At 45.9% G+C, this 12,364-nt stretch overlaps 1 protein-coding gene across 2 annotated transcripts in view; it reads left to right on the top strand.

Moving 5' to 3' along the window:
- Window positions 1–12,364, top strand: part of LOC135904774 (uncharacterized) — a 63,806-nt gene that overhangs the window by 19,356 nt on the left and 32,086 nt on the right. The window lies entirely within an intron of this gene.

Consider the following 12,364-nt stretch of genomic DNA (forward strand, 5'->3'; position numbering starts at 1 on the left):
TAAGTTTAGCACAGAGAAATCGGGAATTGTCATCTTTATTCAAAAGACGAGTAATTGCATGGTGTCAATTCAACAGCGACTCATACCCATGGTTAAGCAATACAACTACCTCGGCGCATGCATAAACGAACGAAACACTTCTTACTCAGCCGCCCACCAGGATAATCTGAATATAGAGGGTAAGTGGAACGCAGCGCTTATGAAGCATATAACATATTGGAGCCCCAATAAATATAGGGTGGTGAGTGGAATCTCGAAATGAATCATGGTACCAGCTCTAACGTTCGCTAATGCCACTTCGTGTTTAAAAAGTATCATGTCGGGGTTGAAAATTAACCAAACATTTTTAGGCAGGTTGGCTTTCGGAGCAAGCGGTAAAACCACAAATGATGCAGTGCAGATCGAAATGGGTTGGACCTGTTTTTAAGTCATAGAAGCGCACAGCAAAGTACGTTTTCAAAAAAGACTCAGCCACATGGATCAAAATAAATGGACGGCTAAAGTGCATAAGCAGTTTGACAGAAAAAGCGTGGACAAAGAATGGAGGAAGAGGTCAAGAAAGCTGGCAACCAAGTACAAAAGGATAGACAGTTGGGCGAGTAGGTACGGTAACATGATCTTGGCTAGTAGCGCGAAGTGAACACGGACACAGAAAGGGACAGACAGGATGAGCGCTACCAAGTACCAAGTACACGCTCAGTGAAGATGTAAGTACTCAACCTGGAGTCATCAAAAAGAAAGTGAGAGAAACAGAGACAGTGAAATGATTGCAAAGAATGGCGACAAGAAAGAGCATGGAGATTTAGAAGAATACGAAGAAAGGAATTGGAGTGGAAAATATGCACGATACCACGAAGGGCCTTGCCTTGCTATTTGAGGCTCGAGCTGGTTGCTTAAAAACAAAAATGTACCGGAGAAAATATTCGCAACAATTTGAGGCATGTGTATGCTGAAACAAACAAAAAGAACATTCACCGACCATTACGATACTGTCTAATGCGAAATTTGCGCGCCGCTCTATACGTGTTTTCATTTCGCGATATATTGGGGCATCGCACCGAACAGCGCACCGACTGGCAGAGCCGCGACGCGCGGGACTATAAAAGACCGGCCCCCCCACAGTTGCCACTTCCCGACAACTGCAGCTTATGTAACCTTAATATTTACCGGGAGACGCTCACAGCGAACGCCGTGCATTAAGGTGAGGTTTGTGATTGCTTGTTTTGTTTCCCCCGCACGGCCGATGCCACCGTTGGTGCGCATGCGCGGACGTGAGCGCCATCTGGAAGTGCTTCAATATGGCTTACTTCGCTTTCCTCCTCATGCTTCAGCTACACCTTCCTCCTCCGCTTTCTTCCTCGCGTTCTCTTCGCTCTCGCCGTCTTTCACCCGGCGCTGCGCTCCGCCTTCACTTTTTCATCATTCTCTGTGCTCGTTCGCTCGGTTACACCGAGGTACAAAGCCGAGGCACGCCGACGTTCAACGCAGGAACGGGCGCCTAAGAGCTGCGATCTGAAATCCGGAGACCACTCAAATCCGGAAACAGTGACAACTTACAATAGAACCACTCAAACACGTTATTGTCATCATTGTTCGCTTTGGTAAATAATGTTTCAACCTTTTATTCTTATCCGGAAATTTTCTTCAATGTCTATAAGTTGCCAAAGTGTCTCTTGTCTACAAAGATGGTGATAGATATAACACGTCCGACTACAGGCCAATATCGATTCTCCCTGTCATTTCGAAGGGTATAGAAAAGTTATTATACATTCGAGTGACCTCTCTTTTGACATAGCACAACCTTCTGGCACTATTCAAATTTGCTTACTTACACACAAGAAAAGACGTTCTACTGAGAATGTACGTTTGTTGCATTAAACATTTATTCTTGACTTCCTTGAAAGTGGCCATTACGTGGTTGGTGTACTTATTGATTATTCCAAAGCTTTCTATTGCATCAATCGAAGCGCAATTATTAACAAACTTTCTGATTATTGCTTTCAGAAAACTTTCGGAATGTTTTAAGTTGCTATCTACGTTACCACATACAACAAATGCGTCTAAAAAGCTTTAAATTTTGGTTTAATAAAATAAGTAAACATCAAATATCGTAGGATAGTATCCGCGGACTTTTGCTCTCTAACGTGTATGTAAACCATCTAGTATATATCGGCAGAAATACAAAATATAACGTATAAACAGGCAACAGTTATCTTTCTCAGATTCTCACCGGCCGGCACTTATAAATCGAGCTGATGACGTACGTGCACGTATATATAAGTGTAGTTCAAGGGCCATAAATATTGCGAAAATAAAATCTGTAATATTTTGCGCCAAAACAAAAGTATGAATGTTGACATAAACTTTACACTGAGCTCTCTGGCATTGAAGTTGTACTTGTCGTTAGGAGTCTTCGAGTTGTACTGCATGAAATCAAGTATCAGAAAGAACACGTTGAGTAGGCTTGCTCTAAATTATCACGGACAGTTGGAGCGCAATCGAGGCGGTGGTTTGTTCTCCCATCACACATAAAGCTTCTAGTCCATAACTCTTTCTTCTTTCCGACATTATCATAATGTCACTGATATGGGGTACGGCCATCATTGCAAGCTTAAGACATTCACAGATGTGACAAGCAAGCACTTTGAATAATCGTAAATGTCCCATATGGCTCCCACACTAAGCAAATCTTTGATTACCTCAGGTTGCTACCCTCTTTTGACTTATAATTCCATTCTCATGAAGTTTGAAGTTTGAAGTTTATTATTACACAATACAATACAATTACAAAGAAAATGTAATACAGAAGGAGGTCCCAAAGTAAAAACTGTCAGGGGGACCTCCTGTTACAACATGCACAAAATATGTAATATAGGATTAGCAACGAGGGTAAGAACAGCGTGAAAATACAATGAACATATTAGAAGTAATTACTGAAACATCGGGTAGTTGACGATTATACAAAAATTAGCAAGAATAATTCCATATTGAAATACACTTGAAGGTACTATCATCACAGTAATTGAATAGAAGTATAGTGATTATGAACAAAAGTGGGCAATCCAACAGTGCAACAAAATTAATTTACAAACGACCGATAATCTATCAACATAAATCGAGAAAAATAATGAAACATGGCTACACAGTAATAAATGTATACACACACGCACACATAGATACACACCTATATATAGACACACATATAAAAGTATGTACACTTGTCGAATAATCAGGTAAGGTATGTTGTTAATAAGAACTGTTTTAGAAGCCGCCGGAAACAGTGTAATGAAGAGCATGATTTAATATTTGATGGCAGTGAATTCCAAAATGAAATTGCGGAAAAGAAGGCTGTCATTTTACCGTAGTTAGTGTTGACTTTAGGAAGCAAGAGATTATTATTTTCAGAAAACCGCATGTTATTTGTATTGAAAAGTTGCGTCGAGGGAAGTAACTCAGCTGGAATGTCACTGTTTCTACTTCTATATAATATAAGACATAGTTTCAGTTGAAATGTGCAAGTTAATGGTAGAATCTCAAGAGTGCGAAAAATGGGCGCTGCTGATGTGATATATGAACTGTGGGTAATTATTTGGACCGCCCGGTTCTGAAGGTGAATGAGGGTTGTCAGATGTGCAGGATATGTGTTGCCCCATGATGAAATGCAGTAAGTAAGGTGACTGTTAATGAAAGCGTAGTAAAGTGATTTTAGTATATATTGCTGAAAACAGTGTCTGGTTCGAATGAGCACGCGGATGCCGAAAGCAGTCTTCTTAGTGACAGAGTTTACGTGAATGTTATACTTAAGTTGGGGGTCTAATGTAACACCAAGGAAAGTTACACAATTAGATGTGGTAATGACGTAGTTATCAACGTATAGTTCAGGGGTTCTTGTAGGCGTTTTTTGGGACGAGTGAAATAACATAAACTTTGTTTTAACAGGGTTTACGTTTAGCAAGTTATTTTTACACCAAGACACAAGATTCGTGACATCGGTGTTTAACTTTCTGAGTAGACTGTTAATGTCTTTATCACTACTGAATATCGTTGTATCGTCAGCATAGAGGATGCACTCAGAACTGTTAAGCGATGATGGTAAGTCATTAATGTAAATGAGGAATAGCAGAGGACCCAAAATTGATCCTTGTGGAACGCCCTGGTTCGTTGTTATTGGGGTGGATAAAACGCTTCCATATCTAACAACCTGGGTTCTATTAGTAAGGTAGCTTTGCAAAAGAGCTAAAGCAGGTCCACAAATTCCAAATGATTCAAGTTTAGCGTACAAAATGGAGTGGTTAATAGTGTCAAAAGCTTTAGTTAAATCAACAAATACCACTCCCGCCCATAGCCCATTGTCGATAAACTGCTTTAGGCTGTCAGTTAGTTTTATCAGTGCTAATTCAGTTGATAAGTTAGCACGAAAACCAAACTGCTTAGAAGTTAAAAGGTTAAATTTTGTTAGGTAGTTCGTTAGGTGATTAAGAAGGAGCTTCTCAATTACTTTACTAAAAATGGCAGTATCGTTATAGGGCGATAATTAGAAAAGATATTTCGATCACCTTTTTTAAATACTGGAGTGACTTTTCCTTGTTTGAGACTCGTTGGAAAAACGCCGGTACGAAATGCAGTGTTAATAATATCAGAGAGGACAAAAGATAACTCACGAGCAACAAGTTTGATTTTTGATGGATGAATTGAATCTAGGCCACAGCCTGTTGTCTTGAGTCCTATTATAGTGCGATGAACTTCATTTGGCGATGTGGGTTTTAAGAAAAAGGAGTCAGGCACGCGGGGCAACTTGGGCAAGTTAGGGACACCGGCTGCTGAGCTCTTGAAAAATGATTCATTAAATGAATTTGCGACATCTATAGGATCAGTTGGAGTGCTGGTGCCGTCAGTAAACCCTGTCACAGGTGTGTCTTGTTGATTAAGATTTAAAAATTCTTTAATTACATTCCAATTTTTTCTCCAGTCATTCCCATTTTCGAGCACTTTATTTTCATAGTAGGTTCTCTTAGCCTGTTTAAGTAAGACGGTGAGAGTTTGTGAATATAATTTGAATCGAGCCTTAAGGGCGAGGTTAAATGCTTGGAGTTTTAATTTTTTGAAGAGGTTATCTTTTTTATTTATAGAGCGCAGTAGTCCTCTAGTGATCCACGGATGCCTGGGGGTGGAATACCAACGTGATATGGAGGATACAGACGTACAAGTATTTATAATATCTGTTAGTTTCTCATTTAAAGTGCTGAATGCTTTGTTAACACAAGATTCCTCGGATAATAGGCCCCAGTCAGAGCCGGACACCAAATCCACAAATTTTCCTGAATCAAAAGAACTTTTAATCACCATTTTATTTTTGTAAGTAGTTTGAGTATTTAATAAGAGAAAAATTTGATAATGGTCTGTCAGATTAAAATGGACCACATCAGCTTTTTGATTAGTCATGATATTACTGAGTACATGGTCAATAAGCGTATGTTGACCGGAAGAAGCACATCGTGTTGGAGAATCTAGCAAAGATTCCAAACCATGTCCAATGAAGCACTTGGTGTACTGGACACAAGAACTATCGTTAAAATTTGTAATGTTAATGTTAATGTCGCCGACAATGATTACATTATAATTTTTGGTAATGAACGAGTTTAATAAACTATCAAGTTCACCACAAAAATCATCGTAAGATGACGATGGGGAACGGTAAATTGAACCAATGATAGTTCTTTTGTTGGTTGGTAGAAAGTGATTGTCAAATTCAAGCCAAACTGATTCGCATTTGGCCATGGAAAATGAGATATCTGCACGCCGTTTATAAGATAATGTGTTGGAAATGTGTTGGAGCTGCTACAATGTAAGCGTTAAACATAATGACGTATTTATCCGACAATTTGCAAAGTTTGAACTTTTTCTCACTTTCTTATACTGCAAACACTGCGTTTAACGAATTTTCTACACAGATTTCATTTGTGAGCACACTAACTGGATGTTGCCACTTGCTGCATCCTGCGGCCTGTGTGTTTTAAACAGGGTGCAGGCCACTGTCACGCTTCTTGTGGTTTATCGCTTACAAGTCCTAGCATCATTGTACTTTTCAATATGGATGTTGAAATAAAGTAATGTTGACTGACTTTGACTTGGCTGACCAGACTTGATCTTGAGCGGAAAGCCGGAACAGTCGGGGTGACCAGTTAGGATATGAGTGACGTGGTATCGGAGTGCATCATTGTGGTGGTCACGTGGTTGAATCGGAGAGGCCTGCAAGAACAGCGCCCCCCAAACGCAGGCATCACGTGAACGTACGCGCAGCAAACTGGTCAATGATCGCTCAAGGCTTCAAGGCTACCTATGCAGTGAGCGAGAAAAGTTAAGGGAAGTGAGAAGCTTAATTTATTGTTACAACAACGATTACTAGTGTTATAGGCCTGCTAACAGTAGTTCCAGCCTAGTGGTTTAATTCATTGTTATCTATTTTTTCTGCAGAATTTCATTATGACTTTGTAGCGGTTACGGCCTTTCCTTAGTGCACTAGCTCATAAAAGAAAAAAAAAGATGAACAACCATTAAAATTGAGAAACAACTTACTGAAAAAAGAGTGCACTGGGTCATGATCAGCACTTTTGCTTCGGCAAAGAAGTCACTACTCCACCTTATTCATTTTTTTTTTACTCCGAAATGCCTATACGCGAGTTCAGCTTACTTGCGTCTATTTCGTTGACTCGGTCCCATCACAAAGGACACGCAAACATTCCTTTGACATTGTTTGACGTCTCCAGACAATTATAGTAGAGAGTATACCGAGAGAGAGAGCGAGAACACGAAGCCACGCACGGCGCTTGTATTGCTTTTACTGTGGACACGGGGAGGAGGGGCGGCACATACGTTTTCACACTTTATCGCGCAATACAGCGTGCAAACACATCTGCGGCGCCAACGAGACGACTGCACGGCCTCAATCCCAGCAACTTTATTTATTTATTTATTTATTTATTTATTTATTTATTTATTTATTTATTTATTTATTTATTTATTTATTTATTTATTTATTTATTTATTTCGTAATGAAGAAGAAGAGCACATGAACAAGGCCAGCCAGATCGTCTCTGCCATGCCTGCTGTGCAACCCGTGGGCCAGCCGGATCGCCAGTGCTTGGCACGAGTGTGAGCCGTTCGGGCAACCAGCTGTTCCTGCTCTGCGTCACCTGCCTCCTGGGTTACGAAGAGACATTAGCGTCGGAACTGTTCAGTGCACCCATTACAATTCGTGAAAGGTGCGGGGTACTCAAGAACATCTACACCCTGGAACTCTGGTCTCGGACTCTGCCTCCCGTCATGGCTGACTCACACCAGCCGACGTCACCGCCACCCCCAGTTGCCTGCTCTGGCGCTGTCCCGCAACGCCATCCAGCGGTTTTCAGCGGTACGGATGAACAGGACGCCAATGACTGGTTGGCTATGTACGAACGGGTGAGCTTGCACAATCGATGGGATGATACCGCCAAGTTAAATGCCGTCATATTCTACCTTGCGCGAGTGGCTCACCCGTGGTTTAAAAATCACGAAGCCGACTTTCAGTCCTGGTACGCGTTCAAGGCCGGTTTCGCTGAAGTTTTCGGTCACCCCGCTGTCCACAAGTTGCACGCCGAGCAGCGGTTACGAGAGCGAGAGCAACAACCCTGTGAAACATTCACCTGTTACATCGAACAGGTTCTCGGCCTGTGCAAACATGTGGATGCTTCTATGCCCGAAAATGAGAAATTGAAGCACATTTTGAAGGGCATCGCCGATGACATTTTTCAAATATTGATCGCCAAGGGTCCGCGCACCGTAGCAGAGCTCATAAACTTGTGCGAAAACTACGACGAGTTGAGCAGGCAGTGCAATTTGACCAGGCGCCCCTCAGTGGCTGACGAGGCCCTCTCTTCCATGACCGTCCTCCCTGATCACTCCCCCCTGCTCACACAAATCCAAGCTTTCGTGCGGAAGGAAATTGCACGTCAGCTCTCTGTAATGCCCTTCGCTGAGCTACAGCAGCCGCTCACGCCACAGCCTCCTACACAGCTCGCCCCTACGCTCCGGCGGGTTATTGAAGAGGAAGTTGCTGAGGCTCTACCTATGCAGCATCAGCAGTACCCTGTCGCCGCGCACCTTACTTACGCATCCGTCGCCGCACAGCCTCAAGTTGCTGAGGCTCTAACAATGCAGCATCAGCTCTACCCTGGCGCCGCGCCACCTACTTACGCATCCGTCGCCGCGCAGCCTTCTCGTCAACCACTCGTGCGCTACATCCACGGCCGCTACCACCTGTTCGTCATCCCGTTCATCGACCTGCTTCTGCGTTTGCTAATCCTTGGCGCATACACGACAACAGGCCCATATGTTATGCCTGCGGTATTCCCGGCCATGTTGCACGACTCTGCCGCCGCCGCATGCTGCACTCTGATGGGTTGGTGCAGTCGCCTCGCTACGCCAACGTGCAAACTTTTCAAGACACTTATTTTAGTCGCCAGTCGAACAGGCCACCAACCGAGCGCCCGGTCCTTACACGTCGTTCGCCTTCCCCGCGTTGCCACTCGTTATCCCCCATGTGTCGGCGCCCTTCACCCACGCAAGAGGAAAACTAAGCGCCGCAGTTCAGGAGGCAAGAACTGCGTGGCCATCGATCTGTACAAGTCCTCCATTGTCCTCTAATGTCCTCCATTGCCGCCTTCGAACGTTGTCGACCTTACTGTGGACGGCCTCCCCACCGTTGCGCTAATTGATACTGGAGCAGCCGTATCTATCCTAAAAGAACGCCTCTAACGCGCCTTACGAAAAGTTACGATGCCACTTTCTGGGTTTTCTCTTCGCACAGCAAGCGCCCAGCCAGTGCAGCCTTCAGCAGCATGCACAGCTAGAGTTGTTATTCAAGGCATTCTCTATATTGTGGAGTTTGTGGTTCTTCAGTCCTGCTCTCACGACCTGATACTTGGGTGGGACTTTCTTTCGCGAAATAACGTCGTCATCAATTGTGCACGTGCTGAAGTCGAATTATCGCCTCTGTGTGACGTACCCCTCGTCGGTGCCACATCTCTTCCCGCTAAGCTAGTCCTTCGGAAAGACATCGCCATACCGCCGTACTCGTCTGTCATTGTTCCCGTCTTCTGTGGCGCTGTCTCTGAAGGCACTGTCCTCTTCACTCCTTCGGAACTCTTCATAACCCGCAAAGATGTTCCCCTCCCTTTCGCCACGCTTGACATTTCAGCCAGTCTCAGCGCCATCGTTGTCTGAAATCCGCTTCCTACAGCCCTGACGGCTCTTTGCGGTGAAGCACTTGGCCATGTTCAGCCTCTTGATGACATGTTTATAACCGACGTGCCGGATGCTTCGTATACAGAGCTCACTGACTTCTGTGCACTTTCCACTTCTGCTCTGCCACCACCTGACTTATTCACACCTTTCATTGTCAATGACCTTACTTCCGAGCAGCGCTCTCAGCTTCTTCACCTGCTTGCCCAGTTCCGTTCTTCTTTTGATGTCGCTCAGCCTACTCTGGGTCGCACGTCAACCATCAGCCACCACATCGACACTGGCTCCAACGCGCCAATGCGGCAGCGCCCGTACCGCGTATCCGCCAGGGAACACCAGGTGATCAATGAGCACGTGGACGACATACTTCAGCGCTGCGTCATTCAACCTTCCAATAGCCCGTGGGCATCACCGGTGGTTCTCGTCACAAAAAAGATGGTTTTATGCGGTTCTGTGTCGATTATCGCCATCTTAATAAGATAACGCGAAAAGACGTCTAACCTCTACCACGCATTGACGACGCTCTGGACAGCTTGCAAGGCACTCAATTCTTCTCTTCATTGGATTTACGCTCGGGCTAATGGCAGGTCCCGATGTCAGCAGTTGATCGCCCTAAAACTGCCTTCATTACGCCGGATGGTTTATACGAATTTAATGTGATGCCATTTGGCCTATGCCATGCGCCTGCTACCTTTGAACGAATGATGGACAATATCTTGCGTGGTCTAAAAGGGAGCACGTGTTTGTGCTATCTCGACGAAATCGTTGTGTTCGCCCCTGATTTCAGCACGCATCCTCTTCGCCTTAGGCAAGTGTTGGCGCCCTTGACAAACGCAGGCCTGCAAATGAACCTGAAAAAGTGCCAGTTCGCCGCGCGCAAGCTCATGATTCTGGGTCACGTCGTATCGCAAGACGGCAATTGCCCCGACCCATCCAAACTTCGCGCCGTGGCAGAATTTCCGAAACCTAAGACACTCAAGGAACTACGCACCTTCATCGGCCTCTGTTCTTACTTCAGACGCTTTGTTCGTAATTTTGCCTCGATAATATCACCTTTGACACAAATCTTAAGTGGTGCCAGCCAACGACCTATCCTCCTGGTCTCCTGCATGCGACACCGCGTTCGTGACCTTACGCCGTCTCCTGACGTCTCCGCCTATACTGCGACACGACGACCCCACCGCTCCAACTGAAGTGCATACCGATGCCAGTGGTATTGGCCTTGGCGCTGTCCTTGCGCAGCGCAAGTCTGGCTACTCCGAGTACGTAGTTGCTTGCGCCAGCCGTGCGCTGACCAAAGCGGAACGCAATTACAGCGTCACAGAAAAAGAATGCCTGGCGATCGTTTGGGCACTCGGGAAGTTTCGCCCTTATTTATACGGCAGGCCTTTCCATGTCATTACTGACCATCACGCCCCCTGTTGGTTATCCTCTTTAAAAGACCCGTCTGGACGCCTTGCCCACTGGGCTCTGCGCATTAAAGAATACGATATACACGTCATCTACCGCTCAGGTCGCAAGCACACTGACGCCGACGCTCTGTCCCGCTCTCCGCTGCCATCCGACACGGCCTTCCTCTCCACCATTGAGGCGGTATCCTCGGTCGACATCGACACCTGTGCATAAGAACAAGCGCAAAGATCCTTGGGTGGCCTCTCTTCTGGATCTCCTTTCTGGCTCGCCTGCATCCGCCATCTCCCGCTCCCTGCGTCGCCAGGCTGTCCATTTTGATGTCCACAATAACCTCTTGTATCGACGCAACTACCAGCCCGACGGTCGCAAGTGGCTCCTGGTTATCCCTAGGACTTTGCGTTCCGACATGTGCGCGTCTTTCCATACTGACCCACAATGTGCACACGCAGGCGTTTTGAAGACGTATGAGTGCCTGCGGCAACGTTACTACTGGAATGTTTACTTTTGTCCAAAAACTTGTCCGCTCGTGCCCGCAATGCCAGCGCCGCAAATCTCCGCCTCATCCAGCCCACGGTTTATTACAGCCGCTTCCGTGTCCTGCTCGTGCCTTCGACCGTGTGGCAATTGACCTGTACGGCCCGCTACCACTAACACCCGCTGCGAAACGATTGATTAATGTAGCAGTTGATCACCTTACACGCTATGCCGAAACCGCTGCTCTAGCTGCAGTGACCGCCAGTGACGTTGCATCCTTTCAACTCCATCGGTTCATTCTTCGTCATGGCCCACCTCGGAAGCTACTGAGTGATAGAGGCCGTGTGTTTCTGTCGTAGCTGGTTGAAGCTCTGCTTGCTCAATGCCGCATAGTTCAACGGAACACCACGGCGTACCATCCTCAAATTAACGGACTTACAGAGCGTTTCAATCGCACCCTTGGTGGTATGCTCGCCATGTAAGTTTCATCGGAGCATACAAACTTGAATATTATCCTCCCATTTGTCACGTACGCATATAATACGGCTACACAAAGTACCACAGGATTTTCTCCATACTTTCTTCTCTACGGTTGCGATCCTTCCCATACCATCGATACGGTTTTGTCTTATACACCAGACGCGTCAGAATGTGCTCCCGTTTCAGCCGTCGCCCGATACGCCGAGGAATGCCGTCAATTTGCCCGAAAGTTCACCTCCGCTGACCAACAACGACAAAAAGCCAATCGTGATGGCGACGCTACGAATCGGAACTTCGCCCCCGGCACCCTTGTCTTGTTGTCCGTGCCTTCTACCACGCCTGGACTTTCGACAAAACTTCTTTCGCAATATGATGGACCATACCGCATCGTCGAACGCAACTCTCCGGTCAACTATGTCATAGAGCCACTTACATCGACATCCGACAAGCGCCGCCGTGGTCGGGATGTTGTTCACGTGCGCTGCCTGAACCAATTCTATGACCCGCTCGTCTCCACGTCGTAAGTCGCCAGGATGGCTCCGCTTTTACACCGGGGGTAATTGTAATGAAGAAGAAGAGCACAAGAACAAGGCAAGCCAGATCTTCTCTTCCATGCCTGCTGTGCAACCAGTGGGCCAGGCGGATCGCCATTGCTTGGCACGAGTGTGAGCCGTTCGGGCAACGAGCTGTTCCTGCTCTGCGTCACCTGCCTCCTCGG

Source organism: Dermacentor albipictus, chromosome 7 (genome assembly GCF_038994185.2).
Source record: "Dermacentor albipictus isolate Rhodes 1998 colony chromosome 7, USDA_Dalb.pri_finalv2, whole genome shotgun sequence".
In the NCBI taxonomy this organism is placed as follows: Eukaryota; Metazoa; Arthropoda; class Arachnida; order Ixodida; family Ixodidae; genus Dermacentor; species Dermacentor albipictus.